A 22340-nucleotide genomic window follows, 5' to 3' on the forward strand; every position below is an offset into this window, starting at 1 on the left:
CATCATTTAATGCTCAATCGTGGCTGTTTGTATTTTGAATTCCAGTTCCACACCTAATTCCAATAACATTTAATTCCCTTACCTAACAAGCATCTATCTAATTCCACCTTAAAAATATGAAGTCAAAAATCACAGAACACCAGATTAGAGTCAAACAGGTTTATTTGGAAATACTAGCTTTCAGAGTGCTGCTCTTTCATCAGGTAGCTGTGATAGAGGATCAAAAAACACAGAATTTATAGCAAAAGATCACAGTGTCATGCAACTGAAACGATATATTGAACAAATCTAGGTTGCTGGTTTGTTCAATATATCATTTCACGACCCTAATCTTTTGCTATAAGTTCTGTTTTTAATGATCCTGCTCCACAGCTACTGATGAAAGAGCGGCAGTCTGAAAGCTAGTGCTTCCAAATAAACCTGTTGGACTATAACCTGGTGTTCTGTGATATTTAACTTTGTCTACCCCAATCCAACTCCGGCACCTTCACATTAAAGGTAGGCAACTACCTTGTTTTCACTGCCTTCTGATGCAAAATGATTTATTTATGCATACTTCCTGTTTTCTGCCATCCAAACTTCTATCAGTGTTAATATGTTACCCCTACACCATGTACTCCAAGTTTATGTAATAACCTTTAATGCGTCACCTTGTCAAATGCCTTCTGGAAATCCAAGTACAGTAGGGCAACATACTCTTTTATTCACAGCGCATGTCACTCCTTTAAAGAACTCCAATAAATTTGTTACATGTGATTTCTCTTTAACAAACCATTAGACTCTTCCCAATTAATTGAGCTTTTCTAAGACCCCGATATTATCGAACTGGCCTATAGTTTTCTGTTTTCTGCTTCCCATCTTGAATAGAGGGATTATATTTATTACGTTCCAGTGAGATGGAACCTTTCCTGAATCTAATCATTAGTCACTTCGTTTAAGAGGCTAGCACCAATCTGAACCCAGAGACTTGTCAGCGTGCAGCTCTACCAGTATCACTTCCCAGCCGTTTGTAATTTTGTTAAATTATCTCTCTTCCACCTCCTGATTTGCAGCTATTACTGAATGCCAACGATGTAGGCAGAGAGAAGAAAGAGATCCTGCTGAGGCATTATGAGCAGCGAGAGGCTAAGTTTAAAAACAGAATACAAAGGTAACAATCTCTGGATTACCACCTGATCCATAAAACAAACTGGCACAGAGTCAACAAGATTAAAGAGGTAAATATGTAACTCAAAGATTGGCATGGGAGAAACAGGTTAAATTTCATGGGACCATCGGCACCACAACCGGAGGAAGAGGGAGCAGTTCTGATGGGACAGGCTTCAGCTGAATCGTGTTGGAACTAGAGTCCTGGCAAATCACATAACTAGGCTGTGAATAGGGCTTTAAACTAAATGGTGTTGGTGGGAAGGTTCAGTCACATGGCAACTTATAGAAAAAGTTAAAGAGGGAGAAAGGCTCAACTGAGATTCCTAAAATTTCCAGAACAAATAATAGGACAGAGAGTCAGGAATATTACAAAGGGTCAGGATTCTAATCAGCAGATAAAGGGACAATTATGAGAAGTAGGACAGTCAACTCAGGTGTTGTACCTAAATGCACACAGGATACAAAACAAGGTAAATGATCTTGTAGTGCAGATTGAAATTGGCAGGTACAGTGTTGTGGACATTAAAGAGACATAGCTGCAAAGGGATGAAGGTTGGGAACTAAATGGGGGTGGGGTTGCTTTGTTAGTAAGAAATGAAATTAAATCGATAGCAAGAATGATATAAAGTTGGAAAGCAAAAAGCCTGTGTGGACAAAATTGAGGAACTGCAAAGGAAAAAATTCTCATGGAAGTTATGTACAAGCCTCTTAGGTTTGTACATAACCTAAGTCAGGCTGTGAGGAAGAAAATAAATCAGGAGATAGAAAAGGCATGTAAGAAAGGTACTATTATAGTATTCATGGGCGGACGTCAATGTGTAGGTGTACTGGGAAAATTGGGTTCATAGTAGATCTTCAGAAAAGGAATTTGTGGAATGTCTATAAAAATGTCTTTTTATAGCTTGTGTTAGAGCCAGTAGGGAACAGTTAATTTTCGATTTGATATGGAGGTGCTGGCGTTGGAATGGGGTGGGCAAAGTTAAAACTCACACAACACCAGGTTTATTTGGAAATATTAGCTTTCAGAGTGCTGATCCTTCATCAAGTAACTAATGGGGTAGGATCATAAGACACAGAATTTATAGCAAAAGATCATAGTGCCAGGCAACTGACACAATATATTAAACAAAGTTAGATTGCTGTTAAGTCTTTAATCTTTTAGAATGGGTTGCAGGTATCAATTCATTAATATGTAAATCCCAGAGCTTCTTTCAAGTCACATCCCTGAGATAACTTAAGGTTTTATTAAAAAAGGTGACATCTCAGCTCAGGCAATGCATTAAAGGTAAGGTTAGAGTCTGTCTGTATTCCAATCTGGAGTCAGACTGGTTCTATTTCCAAATTAGGAATTTATAAAATGTCATATTCTCAATTAGGCAGACTTGATTAGAGCTTAAGGTGAAAAAACCCCTACTACAGAAGAATTCACCCTGCACTTTGAAAGGGAGAAGCTGGAATCAGATGTAATGGTATTACAATTGAGTAAAGACAACTACAAAGACACAAGGGAGAAGCTGGCCAGAGTTGATTGGAAGGGGAGCCCAGCAGAGAAGACAGCGGAGCAGAAATGTCAGAAGTTTCTGATGTTAATTCGGGAGGCACAGCTGAAATTCATCATGAGGCAGAAGAAGCATATGAAGGGGAGGATGAGGCAACCATGGATGACAAGGGAACGTAGGAACAGCATAAAAGCAAAAGATAATGAAAATTAGTGGGAAACAAGAGAATTGTGAAACTCTTAAAAGCCAGCAGAGGGCAACTAAAAAAGCAATAAGGGAGGAGAAGGTAAAATATGCTAGAAATATAAAAGAAGATTGCAAGAGTTTTTTTAAGATATATAAAAACTAAGAGAGTGGCAAGAGTGGCCACTGGATCATTGGAAATTGAGGCTGGAGAAATCTCAGTAGGGAACAAAGAAATGTTGGAGGGACTGAATAGATACTTGCGATTGTTTTCACAGTAAAAGATACAAACAGCTTGCCAGAACTTCAAGACAGTCAGGGAGGAGACGTGATTTTAGTGATCATTACTAAAAAGAAGGTGCTGGGGAAGCAGAGAGGTCTGAAGGTGGATAAATCACTCGGTCCTGCTGGACTACACCCCAGAGTTCTGAAAGAGAAAGCTGAGGAGATTGTAGAGCCATTGGTGGTGATCTGGACTGACACCAATTGTTACAGTTAACCTGAGAATGTAACTTTTAAAAAAATGTTTTGTGGTTTACACATGAAAGAAGTGAAACTATCATGGTCATTCTAACAGATGAGAGACTTAACAAACAATCAAGATATTTTTCAATGTTATTATTTCAGTTACATTACACTGTAAACTTTTGCTATAAATTCTGTATCTTACAGTTGTGTACTCCACAACCACTTGATGAAGGAGCGGTGCTCTGAAAGCTAGTGCTTCCAATTAAACCCATTCTTGTCCATATAACTATCCAATAACCATTTAAATGCCCTTAAAGTCCGACATCACCTACACCACATGTTTCGTCACTTCCACCCCTCACATTAGCACTGACGCCACGTTTTCTGCCCCTGCAGCTGCCATCATCGCAACCCTACTGACACCACTCACCTGCACACCACCAACACACCCCCCCCCCCCCCACAACGGATTCTACTGTCCCCATCCTGCCCCCCAGAACCCTTTCGCAAATGACATCACCCCCATACCCCAACTACCAGGCCCACTCCAGTCACCTCTGACCCCACTCCCAGCTCCAGCCCTATACCAGGTCCTACCTCCCAGCCCTGCCGAGTTTTCACCATCCCCCCCATTTCTCTCCCTCACTAAGGATGAATAATCAGTTCTCAGCAAAGGTCATACCTTCATCCCCCTCCATCCACGCATCAACGAATTCAATACACTTTGTGATGTTGAACAGTCTCGATGATTCTAAGACTCTATAATTCTTCCGCTGCCTCTGCCTCTGCCTTTTAATCAAGACTCCTGCCCACCTTCCGAGGACCCCTTTGTCCCCCTCCAACACACCCCATCCACCTGGACACCCCATGCTGGCCAATAACCTGCCCTTGATCTCTTTATTTCCACCTGTGACCGAGACATTAACCACCTCAACCTGTGTACCTCCCTTCCCACTCCAACCATTCACCCTCAACACGCAGCCCTCCACTCCCTCCACTCCAACCCCAACCTCACCATCAAACCAGCGGCCAAGGGGGGTGCAGTGGTAGTTTGATGCACTGACCTCTACACTGCTGAAGCCAGGTGCCAACTTGAAGATACCTTCTCCTCCTGCCCCATCGACTATGACCTCACTTCTCCATTACCAAATCATCATTTCCCAGACCATACACAACCTCATCACCTCAGGAGAACTCCCACCCACAGCTTCCAACCTCATAGTTCGGAGACCCCGCACTGCCCGATTCTACCTTCTTTCCAAGATCCACAAGCCTGACTACCTTGGCCAACCCATCGTCTCAGCCTGCACCTGCCCCACTGAATTCATCTCCACCTACCTCGAAACTGTCCAACACCCCCCCCCCCCAATCTGGGAACTCCCCACATATGTTCAGAACAGCACCATGCCCTCTACCTCCTCCAAGACTTTCATTTCCCCAGCCCCCAACACTTCATCTTCACCATGGACATCTATTCCCTCTACACCTCCAGCCATTCCAGGGCCTCCAACCCCTCCATTTCTTCCTCTCCCAACATCCCCACCAGTACCCTTCCATTGACACTCTTATTCGTTTAGCTGAACTGGTCCTCAACAATTTCTCCTTTGAATCCTCCCACTTCCTCCAGATGAAAGTGATAGCCATGGGCCCCAGCTATGCCTATCTCTTTGTTGGCTACGTAGAACAGTCTATCTTCCATAGTTACATTGGCACCACCTTTTCCTCCGCTACATTGATGACTGCATCAGTGCCACCTATGCTCCTACGAGGAGGTTGAACACTTCATCAACTTCACCAACACATTACACCCCGACCTTAAATTCACCTGGACCATTTCTATCACCTCTCTCCTCTCCCTGGACCTCTCCATCTCCATCAACGGTGACCAACTCAACACTGACACTTTCTACAAACCCACCGACTCTCACAGCTACCTGGATTACACCTCCTTTCACTCTGCCTCCAACAAAAATGCTCTCCATATTTCAATGTGGCCTCCCCCGCATCTGCTACCAGGAGGGCCACTTCCACCACAAAACACACAGATGGCCTCCTTCTTTCAAGACTGCAACTTCCCCTCCCACGTGGTTGAAGATGCCATTCAGCGCATCTCATTCATGCCCTCGAACCCCACCCATCCAACCACAACAAGAACAGAAACCCCTGGTCCTCACCTTCCACCCCACCAATCTCCATATACATCGCATTGTCCGCTGACATTTCCACCACCTACAAATGGACCCCACCATCAGAGATAGATTTCCCTCCCCATCCCTACTGGCTTTCCATAGAGACTGTTCCCTCCTTGACTACCTGGTCAGGTCCACACCCCGCTAACAGCCCACCATCCCCTCTGGCACCTTTCTCTGCCACTGCAGGAATCGCAAAACCTACGCCCACACTTGCCCCCTCACCTCCGTCCAATGCCCCAAAGGAGCCTTCCACATCAATTTAAGCTTCACCTGCCCTTCCACACATATCATTTACTGTATCCATTGCTCCCAATGGTGTCTTCTCTACATCGGTGTCTATCACCCATCATTTTAAAGGCACGTCCTCTTGTCCTATCCATTACCATCTGAGGAAAAAGGCTCTCACGGTTGACCCTATCTAACCCTCTTGATCACCTCTCAACCTTCTTCTCCTGAATGAAAACAGCCTCAGGTCCCTCAGCCTTTCCTGACAAAACCTTCCCTCCTTACTAGGCAACGTCCTAGTAAATTTCCTCCAAACTCTTTCCAAAGCTTCCACATCCACGTAATGCAGTGACCAGAACTGTACTTAATGCTCCAAATGTGGCCGTACAATAGTTTTGTACAGCTGCAGCGTGATCTCATGGGTCCGAAACTCAATCCCTCTATTAATAATAGCTAATAACACTGGGTGCCTTCTTAATAACCCTATTAACTTGGGTCGCGACTTTCAAGGATCAATGTATCTGGACTCCGAGATCTCTCTGCTCACCTATACTACCAAGAATCTTACATTAGCCCAGTACTCTGCATTTTTGTTACTCCTTCCAAAGTGAATCACCTCACACTTTTCTGCCTTAAACTCCATTTGCCACCTCTCAGCCCAGCTCTGCAACTTATCTATGTCTCTCTGTAACCTACAACATACTTTGTCACTATCCACAACTCTACCGAGCTTAGTGTCATCCACAAATTTGCTAACACATCCTTCTATTTCCTCATCCAGGTCATTTATTTAAATGACAAACAAGCAAGGTTAGATCTCATAGAATACAGGGAGAACTAGCCATTTGGATACAGAACTTTCAAAGGTAGAAGACAGAGGATGGTGGAGGGTTGTTTTTCAGACTGGAGGCCTGTGACCTCAGAGTGCCACAAGGATCGGTGCTGGGCCCTCTACTTTTTGTCATTTACATAAATGATTTGGATGCGAGCATAAGAGGTACAGTAGGTAAGTTTGCAGATAACACCAAAATTGGAGGTGTAGTGGACAGCGAAGAGGGTTACCTCAGATTTCAACAGGATCTTGACCAGATGGGCCAATGGGCTGAGAAGTGGCAGATGAAGTTTAATTCAGATAAATGCAAGGTGCTGCATTTTGGGAAAGCAAATCTTAGCAGGACTTATAAAATTAATGGTAAGCCACTAGGGAGTGTTGCTGAACAAAGAGACGTTGGAGTGCAGGTTCATACCTCCTTGAAAGTGGAGTCGCAGGTAGATAGGATAGTGAAGAAGGCATTTGGTATGCTTTCATTTATTGGTCAGAGTATCGAGTACAGGAGTTGGGAGGTCATGTTGCGGCTGTACAGGACATTGGTCAGGTCACTGTTGGAACATCACATGCAATTCTGGCCTCCTTCCTATCGGAAAGATGTTGTGAAACTTGAAAGGGTTCAGAAAAGATTTATAAGGATGTTGCCAGGGTTGGAGGACCTGAGCTACAGGGAGAGACTGAACAGGCTGGGGCTGTTTTCCCTGGAGCGTCGGAGGCTGAGGGGTGACCTTATAGAGGTTTACAAAATTATGAGGGGCATGGATAGAATAAATAGACAAAGTCTTTTCCCTGGAGTTGGGGAATTCAGAACTAGAGGGCATAGGTATAGGGTGAGAGGGGAAAGATAGAAAAGAGACCTAAGGGGCAACTTTTTCACGCAGATGGTGATACGTGTATGGAATCAACTGCCAGAGGATGTGGTGGAGGCTGGTAAATTGCAACATTTAAGAGGCATTTGGATAGGTATATGAATAGGAAGTGTTTGGAGGGTTATGGGCCAGGTGCTGGCAGGTGGGACTAGATTGGGTTGGGATATTTGGTCGGCGTGGATGGGTTGGACCGAAGGGTCTGTTTCCATGCTGTGCATCTCTATGACTATTAACAGTGAACCCAAAACAGATCCTTGTGGTATTCCACTAGTAACTGAACTCCAAGATGAATATTTCCCATCAACCACCACCCTCTGTTTTCTATCAGCTAGCCAATTTCTGATCCAAACTGCTAAATCGCCCTCAATCTCATGCCTTCTTATTTTGAGCAACAGCCTACGATGGGGAACCTTATCAAACGCCTTACTGAAATCCATGTACACCACATCAACCACTTTACCCTCATCCACCTGTTTGGTCACCTTCTCAAAGGACTCAATAAGGTTTGTGAGCACAACCTACCCTTCACAAAATCATGTTGACTCTCCCTAATCAATTTAATCCTCTCTAGATGGTTATAAATCCTATATCTTAAAACCCTTTCCAACACTTTACCCACAACCAAAGGAAGGCTCACAGGTCTATAATTATCAGGTTGTCTCTACTCCCTTTCTTGAATAAGGGAACAACATTTGCTACCCTCCAGTCTTCTGACACTATTCCTGTAGACAGTGGTGACATAAAGATCAAAGCCAAAATTTTGGCAATCTCCTCCCTGGCTTCCCAGAGAATCCTCGGATAAATTCCATCAAGCCCAGGAAGATTCAAGAGTTATCGGTTCTGGATGGGATTTCAAAATTTAAAACAGATCAGCCACAATCTTATTGAATAGTGTAGCAGGCTTAAAGGACTGAATGGTCTATTTCTGCCTCTATTTCTGATGTTCTTATGTTTGTAGATAAAATTCAATGTGGAGAAGTGTGAGGTGCTGCACTTTGATTCACAGAATATGGGATACCTTCTAACAGGTATCCATCAGAACAGAGACCTTGCTCTATATATGCATAAGTGACAGATAAAGTAGTTATTCAAAACTATACAGTATTCTGGACTTCATTAATATGGGCATAAGGTACAGGAACAGGGATGTTATTGTTGAACTTGGAGAAGACACTGTTTAAACTTCAGCTGCAATATGGGCGTTACACTACAAGATGGATGTGAACACATTGGAAAGAGTGCAGAAGAGTTTTACAAGCATGGTTCCAGAGATGGAAAACTTCAGTTATGAGAATAGCCAGGAGAAGTTGGGATTGTTTTCCTTGGATAGGAGAAAGCTGAGTGCAGGTTTTGTAGAAGTTTTCAACTTCATAAGGGTCTAGACAGAGTAGAGAGCGAAATAAAACTGTTCTCACTTTCAAAGGAATTGAGAACCACGTGGCATTTTTAAGGTGTTTTGCCAAAGAAGCAAATGTGTGGTGACAAAAGAAACTTTAACACACAAACATAGAAAAGGAAAAGCCAGGGAACTAAAGACCAGTGAGCTGACATTAGTGGTGGGCAGGTTTACATGTATTAGGAAAGGCAAGGACTGATTAGGGATAGTCAACATGGCTTTGTGTGTGGAAAATCATGTCTCACTGATTTGATTGAGTTTTTTTGAAGAAGTAACAAAGAGGATTAATGAGGACAGAGCAGTGGCCTATATGGGCTTTAGTAAGGCATTGACAAGGTTCTGGTTTGACATGGTAGGCTGGTTCACAAGGTTAGTTCACATGGAATACAGGGAGAAATAGCCATTTGGACACAGAACTAGTTCAAAGGTAAGTCACAGGGATGCAGTGGAGGTTTGCTTTCAGACTGGAGTCCTGTGACCAGAAGTGTGCTGTAAGTATTGGTATTGAGTCCACTACTTTTTGTCATTTATATAAATAATTGAGATATGAATATCGGAGGTAATGTAAGTAAGTTTGCAAAAGGCACCTAAAATGGTGATGTCGTGAACAGGGAAGAAGGTTATCTTGTTCAGATGGCTGATGGGGCAAGGAGTGGCAGATGAAGTTTAATTCAGATTAATGTGCAGTGCCGCATATGGTAAGGTCCTAGGGAGTGTTGCTGAATAAACAGACCTTGGAGTACAGATTCATAGTTCCTTGAAAGTGGAGTCGCAGGTAGATAGGATAGTGAAGAAGGTGTTTGGTGTGCTTTCCTTTATTGGTCAGAGTATTGAGTACGGAGTTGGAAGGTCATGTTGCGGCCGTACAGGCCACTTTTGGAACTCTGCATTCAGTTCTGGTCTCCTTGCTATATCAAAGATGTTGTTAACCTTGAAAGAGTTCAGAAAATATTTACAAGATGTTTCCAGGGTTGGAGGGTTTGAGCTGTAAGGAGAGGCTGAAGAGGCTGGGGCTACTTTCCTTGGAGCTTCGGAGGCTGTGGGGTAACCTTATAGAGATTTATAAAATTATGAGGGTCATAGATAGGGTAAATAGTCAAGATCTTTTGGGCGAAGTCAACTCAGTCACCACGACTGTTCATCTGAGAGAGGAAGAAACACCCCTCCTTTGGCCAACTCGATGGTAAGCACTAGGAAGAGCATCCAATCAAGGAGCAGAGAGACTTCGCTGAGGAGCATTCTGGAGAAGTTGGCTCAGTCAACCAATCAGCTGAGTGAGGCAGAACCAGGTGTCAAAGACCAAAGGCAAAGATCAAAGAAAATTACAGCACAGGAGGAACAATAGACCGTAAATATGCATTACTCTAGTGTTTCCATCCTTCCCTCCTCTCCGAGACAGACAAAGAGAGAGGTTGCGAGAGGCTGTTAGGAAGTTTGTTGTAGCCTGGAAGGTATTTGGTCTGTTTGTAAAGATTGCATTGTAATTTAAGCAACCAGTTAGTGCTGCTAGTTGGTATAAGTGTGAGCTTAGGTGAATACTGGGGTTCAATGAGTAAGGTTAGCACGGTAAAGGCAAGGTAAGATTCTTTTACCTTTCTTAGTGTAAGGGGCAGAGATGGCAGTTAGGGCAGTGGTATGCTCCGCCAGATGTGGGAGATCAGGGAGAAGTCTGTTGTTTCTGATGACTATGTCTGCAGGAAGTGTGACCAGCTGCAGCTTCTCATAGACTCATTGTTCAGTCAGAGTGGCACTTGGGCACACTGAGGAGCATGCAGGAGCCAGAGAATGTGATAGATTGTAGTTGTAGGGAGGTGGTCATACCACAGGTTCAGTCTGGTAGATAGGAGAGGCAGGCAGGTAGTGCAGGAATCTCCTGTGGCTTTTCCTCTCTCTAACAGGTATACCATTCTGGATACTGTTGCGGGGGATAGCCTCTCAGAGGAGTATTACAACAGCAGCCAGGTCTGTGGCACCACAACGGACTCTACTGCAGAGCAAGGACTGGCAGGATCCAAGCAAGCGACAGTGGTAGCAAACTCGCTAGTTCGGGGCACAGCCAGCATTGATGTGGCCTCATTTGAGACTCCAGGATGATGTGTTGTCTCCCTGATGCCAGGGTCAAGGACATCGCTGAGCAGTTGCATGAAATTCTTAAGGGGGAGAGTAAGCAGCCAGAGGTTGCTGTGCACATTGGTACCAACAATCTAGGTAGAAAGAGGGATGAGGTCCTGTAGAGTGTGTACAAGGAGTTGGAAAAAGGCTGAAAAGGACCTCAAGGGTAGTAATCATTGGCTTACTACCAGTGCTCCCATGTGTTAGTGAGGCAAGGAATAGGATAGATGAATGCATGGCTAAGGAGCTGGGGCAGGGTTCAGGTTCGTAGATCATTGGGACCTCTTCTCGGGCCTAGGTAACCTGGTACAAGAAGGAAAGTTTGTGTCTAAATTGAAGGGGACACAACATCCTTGCTGGGAAATTAGCAAGTGCTACTCGGGAGTGTTTAAACTAGAGTGGTAGGGGTCTGGGAACCAGAGCAGCAGGTCAGCAGTGGAGAAAGTAGATGTTAGGACCAGTAAATCAGAAAGGAAGGACTGGTTCAGACTGGAAAATGAACATGATGGTACAGATGGGCTGAAGTGTGTTTATTTCAATGCAAGGAGTATTAAAGGTAAGGCAGAAGAGCTGAGAGCCTGGATTAGTACATGGGACTATGATGCTATGGCTATCACAGAGATTTGGTTGAGAAAGGGACAGGATTGGTTGCTCAATGTTCAAGAGTTTTGTTGTTTTAGACAAAATAGAGAGGAAGGTGGAGGAGGAGTTGCATTAGTATTCAGGCAGAATGTTACACCTGCATTCAGAGAGAACACACTGGAGCATTTATCCACTGAGTCAATATGGGTACAGCTCAAAAATAAGATGGGTGCAGTCACTCTGATAGAATTATACTATAGGCCCTCCAACAACCGAGACATTGAGGAACAAATATATAGGCTGATTATGGAAAGGTCCAATAAAAACAGCATTGTCATAGTAGGTGACTTTAACTTCTCCAATGCCGACTGGGACTCCCTTAGAGCAAGTGAAGCAGATTTCATTAAGTGCATCCAAGAGGGTTTCTTGAAACAGTATGTGGATAGTCCAACTAGAGGAGGAGCCAGAGTGGATCTTGTCCTGGATAACAAGCCTGGCCACAGGCTCAAAATGTAACAACTCTTTCAGTTTTAAGATAGCTATGAAAAAAGATAAGGCATGACCTTGTGGCAAGGCACTAAATTGGGGGAGGAAAAATTATGTAATTATTAGGCACAAGCTAAGGAGGGTTAATTGGGAGGCGCCATTATCAAGCAAGACCACATTTGACACATGCTATTGTTTGAAAACCTACTGATGGGAATTCAGGACTGGCATGTTCCAGTAAGGTGGAAGGACAAGGATGGCCAGATAAAAGACTCTTGAATAATGAGGGAGGTTGTGAATTTAGTCAAGAGGATGAAAAGAAGCACATATAAAGTTTAGGAAGCTAAAATCAGACAAGGAAAAAAAAACAAGGCAGAGAATTGAGAAAGTAAAAAAGAGTCATGAAATGACGTTGGCAAGTAGGGTTAAAGAAAATCCTAAGGCATTCTATATATACATCAAAAACAAGAGAATAACTCAGGAGAAGGTAGGACCATTCAAAGAAAAAGAAGGGAACTTGTGCTTGGAGGCAGAGGATGTGGGTGAGATCCTAAATGAGTACTTGGCATCAGTATTCACCAGGAGAAGGATATGGAGAATAGTGAGACTTGTGTGGAGCATATTAATATTCTGTGGCATTTTGAAATCAAGAAAGAATTGATATTGGCTCTCTTGAAGGGCATTAAGGTGGATAAGTCCCCATGATCTGATGACATATATCCAGGTTATTGAGAGAGGCAAGAGAGGAGATTGCTGGGGCCTTGACCATGATCTTTGTATCCTCACCAGCCACTGGAGAGGTCCTGGAGGACTGATAAGTAGATAATGTTATTCCTCTGTTCAAGGAGGGAAATATCCAAGAAACTATAGACCGGTGAGTCTCACATCAGTGGCTGGGAAGCTTTGGAGAGAATTTTTAGGGATGGGATATACTCACATTTGGAAAAGCATGGTCTAATTAGGGACAGTCAGCATGGCTTTGTTAAGGACAGGGCATGTCTTACTAACTTGATTGAATTTTTTGAGGAGGTGACAAAAGTGATTGATGAGGGTAGAGTAGTGGATGTTGTGTCCATTTTAATGATGCTGTCACTTTAACAAAGTTGTTTTGTCCTCAATTTTTTAAAGAAGGGTCATAAAGGCAGAGGTGCCAAGGGGTATAGACAGAACCGAGTTGAACAATGGCAGGGGAGTGGTCAGTTCTCCCAGTTCAGGTTTTTTCCAGTTTAGTTTAGCTGTGGCTTTCAGAAGATGTCCAGAAAGGTTCGCAGCTTCAGCAAATGTTTCCTGACTGGCTCCCTGTCTGAAATCTCTTTGCTCTATCTTTCTGCCTGTAAGGATATGTGTTTAAGTCTCCTTATTTGCTGAGGGGTATGTTTATGTGATGATAGTGATTTGGAACAGCTCCTTTGTTAAGTTGCTGTATTGAGTCATTTAAATTTTCCAATAGTTAAGTTATTCTAAATTCTGTTTCCTTTGGTTTGTGTTTCAACTGCAGTGTTTAAATACATTGTTTTGCTTAAAGCCAAGTGGTTTGACCAGCTGTATTGCACCTTGAATATCCACTATACATCTGCCTTTAAAATGAGCAAACGTTAGGGTCTAGGCTACCTTCTTAAAATATTTTGAGGGGTGTATGGTCCATAACAATATGGATTTTAGGAAACATTTTGACAAGGTCCCTCATGGTTTGCTAATCCAGAAGATTAAGCTTCATGGGATCCACGGTGACTTGGTCACGTAGATTCAACACTGGCTTGCCCTCAGAAGGCGGAGGGTAATGGTAGAAGGGTGTTTTCTGGCTGGAGGTCTGTGACTAGTGGTATTCTGCAAGGATCCTTATTGGGACCTCTGCTGTTTGAGATAAATGTGAATGCTTTGAATGAAAATGTAGATGGATGTGTTAGTAAGTTTGCAGACGGTTGGAACTGTTGGTAGTGGAAAAAACAATGACTGCAGATGCTGGAAACCAGATTCTAGATTAGTGGTGCTGGAAGAGCACAGCAGTTCAGGCAGCATCCGAGGAGCAGTAAAATCGATGTTTCGGGCAAAAGGCCTTCATCAGGAATGAAGGGCTTTTGCCCGAAACGTCGATTTTACTGCTCCTCGGATGCTGCCTGAACTGCTGTGCTCTTCCAGCACCACTAATCCAGAACTGTCGGTAGTGCAAAACGTTGTCAAAGGACACAGCGGGATATGGATCAGTTGCAAACATGGGCGGAGAAACGGCAGATGGAGTTTAACCTGGGTAAGTGTGAGGTGCTGCACTTTGGGAGGTCAAATGTTAAGGTAAAGTATACTGTTAATAGAGGGTGCTAAACAGCATTGATATACAGAAGGATCTTGGGTTCAAGTCTAGAGCTCCCTGAAAGTGTCCACGCAGGTAGATAGGCTTGCTTGCTTTTATTGTTTGGGGAATTGAGTACAAGAGTCAGGATTTCATGTTGCAGCTTTATAAGACTTTGGTTAGGCCATACTTAGAATACTGCATTCACTTCTAGTTGCTACATTACAAGAAGGATGTGGAGGATTTGGAGAGAGTACAGAAGAGGTTTACCAGAATGCTGCCTAGATTAGAGGGTATGAGTTAAGGAGAGGCTGGAAAACCTAGGGTTGTTTCCTCTGGAGCAGCGGAGGCTGAGGGGAGACTTGATAGAAGTCTATAAAATTATGAAATGCATTGATAGGGTTGGCAGTCAGAATCTTTTTTTACAGTGTTGAAATGTATTATAATAGAGAGCATGCTTTTAAGGTGAGATTGGGAAGTTTAAAGGGACAGGTTTTTTACACAGAGAGTGGTACGTATTGCGTCAGGAACCCTTTCTGGACACATCTGACAAAAACTTGTCCATCCAAACTATTTGAACTAAAGAGGTTCCAATCAATATTAGGGATGTTAAAGTCACCATGACAACATCCCAGTTACTTCTGCACCTTTCCAAAATCTATCTCCCAATTTTCTCCTCCGTGTCTCTGTTGCTATTGGGGGCCTTATAGGAAACTCCCAATAAAGTGACTGCTCCTTTCCTATTTCTGACTTGCACCCATACTGACTCAGTAGAAAAACCCTCCTCGATGACCTCCCGTTCTGCAGCTATGATACTATCCTTGATAAGCAATGCCACAACCCCCCCACTCCCTAACCCCATTCCGTTTGAAACATCTCAACCCCGGAACATCCAACAGCCATTCCTGTCCCTGTAGTATCCAAGTCTCTGTAATGGCCACAACATCATAGTTCCAGGTACTGATCCATGTTCTGAGTTTGTCACCCTTATTCCTGATACTTCTTGCATTAAAATAGACACACTTCAACCCATCACACTGGCTGCACCTTTGCCCTTCCAAGTGCCAATCCCGCCTCTGCCACTGTATCTGGCTGTTCACTACCTACTCCATTATCTGATCCGTAGCTCAGGGTCCCACCTGCCCATCTAGAGTTGAAAGCCTCCCGAAGAAATCTAGCAAGCCTCCCGCCCAGGATATTGGTGCCCCGCCAGTTCAGCTGTAACCCATCCTTCTTCTACAGGTCCTACCTTCCCCAGAAGGTATCCCAATGATCCACATATCTGAAACAATCCCTCCTACACCAGCCCTGCAGCCACATGTTCATCTGCGCTCGCTCTCTTTTCCTAGCCTCACTAGCCCACATCACCGATAGCAATCCTGGGATTACTACTCTGCTCGTCCTGCCTTCTAGCTTCCAACCTAACTCTCTATATTCTCTTTTCAGATCCTCCTCCCTTTCCCTACCTATGCTATTGGTACCGATGTGTACCACAACTTCTGGCTGCTCTCCCCCCGCTTAATAGTCCTGTAGACGCGATCGGGAGAGTTCAAATTAGTTTGGCAGGGGATAGTGCAGAAGAGATTTACCAGGATGTTGCCTGGTCTGGAGGGAAGGTCTTATGAGAAAAGGCTGAGGGACTTGGGTCTGTGCTCATTGGAAAGAAGAATGCTCAGAGGGATTTAATAAAGCCATACTAGATGAGGATTAGATTGGGAGGACGATGACGTTGGCTTGTAGGAGGGGGCATAGCTGCAAATTGAGGAGTGATAGATTTAAGATGTCAGAGGCAGGTTCTTTACGCAGAAAGTGGTAAGGCTGTGGAATGCTCTGCCTGCTGATGTAGTTAACTCAGCCACATTAGGGGCATTTAAACAATTTTTGGATATGCATATGGATGATGATGGGGTAGTGTTGGGGGATGGGCTTAGATTAGTTCATAGTTCAGTGCAACATTGAGGGCTGAAGGGCCTGTTCTGTGCCGTATTGTTCTATGTCTATGCTCTATGGGAACCAGGACTACAGATCAGAGGAGAGGGTGGTTGTTGAATGGGCAGAAATAGAATGCAAAGAGTCTGTCAGGAAGGATACACAGTTGGTAGACAAAGGGATGGGTTAAAATGTGTCTGTTTCAAAGCAAGTAGTGTCAGGAATAAGAGTGTTGAACTTAGAGCATGGATCCGTACTTGGAACTGAAGTGTTGTGGCTATAATGGAGACATTCACAGGGCAGGAATGGTTGCTGGATGTTTCAGGGTTTAGATCTTTTAAAAGAACAGGGAGGGGGCTAAAAGAGGAGGGTTGTTAATTGGAGAGTGCATCACAGCTGCAGAAAAGGAGGTTGCTGAGGAGGGTTTGCTTACTGAGTCAGTATGGGTGGAAATCAGGAACAAGAAAGGAGCAGTTACTTTATTGGGTGTTTTCTATAGACCACCCAATAGCAGCAGAGAGATGGAAGAGCAGATTGGACTGCAGACCTTGGAAAAATGCAGATATAATAGAGTTGTTGTTATGGGTAATTACAACTTCTCCAATATTGATTGGAAACTCCTTAATGCAGATGGTCTGGACGGAGCTGATTTTGTCAGATGTGTCCAGAAAGGATTCCTGACTCAATATGTAAATAGGCTGACTGGGGGGAAGCCATATTGGATTTGGTGTGACACAAGAAGCCAGGCTAGGTGTCAGATCTCTCGGTGGGAGAGCGTTTCAGTGACAGTCACCACAACTGCCTCACCCTTACCATAGCCATGGAGAGGGTTAGGAACTGACAGTATGGTAAAATATTTAGTTGGGGGTGGGGGGGGGGTGAATTATGCTGCTATTAGACAGGAGCTGTGGAGTATAAATTGGGAACAATTGTTCGACAGAAAATGCACAACAGAAATGTGGAGGCTATTTAAGGAGCACTTGTTGTGAGTGTTGGATAACCTTCCACTGAGATAGGCAAAGAATGGTAAGGTGAAGGAGCCTTAGATGACAAGAGAAGAGGAGCTTCTCATCAAAAGGAAGAAGGAAACTTACTTAAGGTTGAGAAAGCAAGGATCTGGCAAAAGCTATAGAGGATTACAGGGTAGCTAGGAAAGAACTCAAAAATGGACTGAGGAGAGCTCGGAACGGGCATGCAAAAGCCTGGGGGGGGAAGGATTAGGGAAAACCAAAGGCATTTTACACTTACGTGAAGAATAAGAGAATGATTAGAGAGAGGGTAAGGCCAATCAGGGAACTTGTGCCTGGAGTCTGAAGAGGAAGGGGAAGCCCTAAATGAGTTCTTTGCTTTAGTATTCACTAGAGAGAGGGACCTAGCTGATAGTGAGAACACCGTGGACCAGGTTAATAGGCTTGAAAAGAACAACATGAAGAAAGTGGATGTGCTTAAAATTCTGGAAGCATCAAGATAGATAGGTCCCCAGGGCCAGACCAGATATCTCCAATGTTACTACGGGAAGCGAGGAATGAGATTGCTGCATCTCTGGCGATGATCTTTGCATCCTCACTCTCCACGGGTAGTACTTGATGATTGGAGGGAGGTGAATGTTGTTCCTCTGGCCAAGAAAGGGAATAGGGATATCCCTGGTAATTACAGATCAGTGAGTCTTATGTCTGTGGTAAGTAAGCTACTGGAAAGGATTCTGAGAGATAGGATTTATGACTATTTGGAAAACCATAGTTTGATTAAAGATAGTCAACATGGCTTTGTGAGGGGCCTTAATGAGTTCTTTGAGGATGTGACAAGAGAAGTTGATGAAGGTCGAGGAGTCGATGTGGTATTTATAGATTTTAGTAAGGCATTTGATAAGGTTCCCCACAGTAGGATCATTCAGAAAGTTATGTCGTATGGGATACAGGGATATTTGGATATCTAGATACAGAATTAGCTGGGCAAAAGAAGACAGTGAGTAGTAGTGGATGGAAAGCATTCCGCCTGGAGCTCGGTGACCAGTGGTGTCCTGCAGGGATCTGTTCTTGGATTTCTACTCTTTGTAGTTTTTATAAATGACTTAGATGAAGAAGTGGAAGGGTAGGTTCGTAAGTTTGCCCATGACACAAAGGCCGGTGCTGTTGTAGATAGTGTTGAGAGCTGTTCCAGGCTGCAACAAGAAATTGACAGGGTGCAGAGTTGGGCTGAGAAGTAACAGATGGAGTTCAACCTGGATAAATGCAAAGTGATTCATTTTGAAAGGTTAAATTTGAATGCTGAATACAGGGTTAAAGACAAGATTCTTGGCAGTGTGGGGGAACAGCGAGACCTTGGGGTCCACGTATATAGGTCCCTCAAAGTTGCCACTCAAGTTGATAGGATTGTTAAGAAGCGTATGGTGGTTTGGCTTTCATTAGCAGGGGGATTGAGTTGAAGAGCCACAAAGTTTTTCTGCAGCTCTGTAAAACGCTGATTAGACCACACTGGAATATTGTGTCCAATTCTGGTCGCCTCATTATAGGAAGGATATGTAAGGTTTAGAGAGGATGCAGAGCAGATTTACCAGGACTTTGCCTGGATTGGAGGGCTTGTCTTACAAAGAGAGGTTGATTCAGCTTGGGCTTTTCTCCTTAAATAGGAGAGAAGGAAAAGAGATAACTTGATAGAGGTGCACAAGGTAATGAGAGGCATGTATAGAGTAGATAGCCAGAGACTTTTTCCCAGGGCAGTAATGGCTGTCACAAGGGATCATAATTTTAAGGTGATTGGAAGAAGGTATGGAGGAGAGGAGAATATACACAGAGAGTAGTGGGTGTGTGGAATGCACTGACACAGCTAGTTGTAGAGTCAAAGATAGTAGAACATTTAAGCGACGTCTGGATAAGCATATGGACGACAGTAAATTGAGGAGTGTGTAGGTTAGATTGATCTTAGGTCAAGGTAAACGCTCGCACAACATCATGGGCAAAAGGCCTGTCCTGTGCTGTCCTATTCTGTGTTCTATGATCCGTGATATCCTTGACCCTGAAACTGAGAGGCAACACATCATCTGGGAGTCTCGCTTGTGACCACAGAATATACTATATGTTCCTCTCAAGTGTGAATCTCCTATCACTACTGCTGTCCTATTTTTCCCCCCTTCCCTTCTGAGCAACAGAGCTAGGCTGAATTCAAATAGTTTGGTTGGAGCAGTTTTTGTCAGGTGTCAGGAATATGTAGATAGGCTGACTACAGGGGAGGGCATATTGGATTTGATGTTTGGCAACCAACTTGGTCAGGTGTCAGATCTCTCTGTGGGAGAGCATTTTGGTGATAGTAATTACAACTTCCTGACCTTCACTATATTCATGGAGAGGGATAGGAGCAGATGATTTGGGAAAGTATTTAATTGGGGGAGGGGGAATTAAAATGCTTTAGGCTGGTATTAGGGTGCTTGAATTGGGAATAGATGTTCTCAGGGAATAACACAACAGAAATGTGGAGGTTGTTTAGGGAGCACTAGCTGCGAGTGCTGGATAGTTTGTTCCACTGAGGCAAGAAAAGAATGGCACAGTGAAGGAACCTTGATTGACAAGGGATGTGGAACACCTAGTCAAGAGGAAGAAGGAAGCTTACTTAAGGAGGCAAGGATCAGACAGGGCTTTTGAGGGTTACAAGGTAGCCAGGAATGAACTGAAGAATGGACTTAGGAGAGCTAGAAGGGGGCATGATAAAGCTTTAGCAGGTACATCCCCTGGGCCAGCCAGGATATACCCTAGGTTACTACAGGAAGTGAGGGAAGAGATTACTGCTCTTTTGGCAATGATCTTAGCATCCTCACTGTCCACTGGAGTAGTGCCAGATGTGTGGAGGGTGGCAAATGTTATTCCCTTGTTCAAGAAAGGGAATAGGGATAATCTGGGCAATTACAGACCAGTCAATTGTACGCTAGTGGTGGGCAAAGTTCTGGAGAGGCTTCTGACAGACATGATTTATAATTACTTGGAAAGCCATAGTTTGATTAGAAAAAGTCAGCATGGCTTTGAGAAGGGCAGGTCATGCCCCTTTGAGAATGTGACAAAATACGTTGATGAAGGTAGAGCAGTGGATGTGGTGTACATGGATTCAAAGTCAGGAGGCATGGGATAGAGGGAAATTTGGCCAATTGGATAGAAAACTGGCTAACCGGTCAAAGTCAGAGAGTGGTGGTAGATGGTAAATATTCAGCCTGGAGCCCAGTTACAAGTGGAGTTCCGCAGGGATCAGTTCTGGGTCCTCTGCTGTTTGTAATTTTTATTAATGACTTGGATGAGGGAGTCGAAGGGTGGGTCAGTAAATTTGCAGATGATACGAAGATTGGTGGAGTTGTGGACAGTGAGGAGAGCTGTTGTCGGCTGCAAAGGGACTTAGATATGATGCAGAGCTGGGCTGAGGAGTGGCAGATGGAGTTCAACCCTGCCAAGTGTGAGGTTGACCATTTTGGAAGAACAAATAAGAATGCGGAATGCAGGGTTAACGGTAGGGTTCTTAGGTGGAGGAACAGAGGGATCTTGGGGTCTATGTACATAGATCTTTGAAAGTTGCCACTCAGGTGGATAGAGCTTGTAAGAAGGCCTATGGTGTATTAGCGTTCATTAGCAGAGGGATTGAATTCAAGAGTCGTGAAGTGATGTTGCAGCTGTACAGGACTTTGGTTAGGCCACATTTGGAGTACTGTGTGCAGTTCTGGACGCCTCACTTTAGGAAAGATGTGGAAGCTTTGGAGAGGGTGCAGAGAAGATTTACCAGGATGTTGCCTGGAATGGAGAATAGGTCGTACGAGGATAGGTTGAGAGTTCTCGGCCTTTTTTCGTTGGAACGGCGAAGGATGAGGGGTGACGTGATAGAGGTTTATAAGATGGTCAGAGGAGTACATAGAGTAGACAGTCAGAAACTTTTTCCTCGGGTACAACAGAGTGTTACAAGGGGACATAAATTTAAGGTGAAGGGTGGAAGGTATAGGGGAGATGTCAGGGGTCGGTTCTTTACCCAGAGAGTGGTGGGGGCATGGAATGCGCTGCCCGTGGGAGTGGTAGAGTCAGAATCATTGGCGACCTTTAAGCGGCAATTGGATAGGTACACGGATGGATGCTTAATCTAGGATAGATGTTCGGCACAACATCGTGGGCCGAAGGGCCTGTTCTGTGCTGTATTGTTCTATGTTCTATGTTCAAGGCGTTTGATTCCCCATGGTAGGCTCATTCAGAAAGTCAGGAGGTATGGGATATAGGGAAATCTGACTGACTGATTACAGAATTGGCTGGCCCACAGAAGACAGAGGGTTTTGGTAGATGGAAAGTATACAGTCTGGAGCTCGGTGACCAGTGATGTTCCACAGGGATCTATTCTGGAATCTCTGCTCTGTATGATTTTTATAAATAACTTGGATGAGGAAGTGGAAGGATAGTTTAGTGAGTGTTCCGATGGCATGAAGGTTGGTGGATAGTGTAGAGGGCTGTCATAGGTTACAATGGAACATTGACAGGATGCAGAACTGAGCTAATAAATGGCAGATGGAGTTCAACCTGGAAAAATGTGAAGTGATTTGAATGCAGAATACAGGGTTAAAGACAGGATTCTTGGCAGTGTGGAGGAACAAAGGAATCTTGGAGTCCCTGACCATAGATCCCTCAAAGTTGATAAGGTTGTTAAGAAAGTGTATGGAGTGTTGGCTTTCGTTAGCAAGGGGTTTGAGTTTTAAGAGCCGCGAGGTTATGCTGCAGCTCTATAAAGCCCTGGTTAGACCACATTTGGAATATTGTGTTCAGTTCTGGTTGCCTCACTATAGGAAAGATGTGGAAGCTTTAGAGAGGGTATAGAGGAGAATTACCAGGATGCTGTCTGGATTAGAGGACATGAAGAAAATTGAGGGAGCTAGGGCTTTTCTCACTAGAGTGAAGAAGGATAAGGGGTGTCTTGATAGAGGTGTACAAGTTGATGAGAGGCATAGGTAGAAATGGCTGTCACGAGTGGGCATAATTTTAAGTGATTGGAGGAATGTTTAGGAGAGATGTCAGAGGTAGGTTCTTTACACTGTGATTGGTGCATGGAATGCATTTCCAGCAGTGGTAGGAGAGTCAGATACATCAGAAACACCTAAGTGACTCTTGAATAGACACATGGAT

This window comes from Hemiscyllium ocellatum, chromosome 30, assembly GCF_020745735.1.
Source record: "Hemiscyllium ocellatum isolate sHemOce1 chromosome 30, sHemOce1.pat.X.cur, whole genome shotgun sequence".
Taxonomy (NCBI): Eukaryota; Metazoa; Chordata; class Chondrichthyes; order Orectolobiformes; family Hemiscylliidae; genus Hemiscyllium; species Hemiscyllium ocellatum.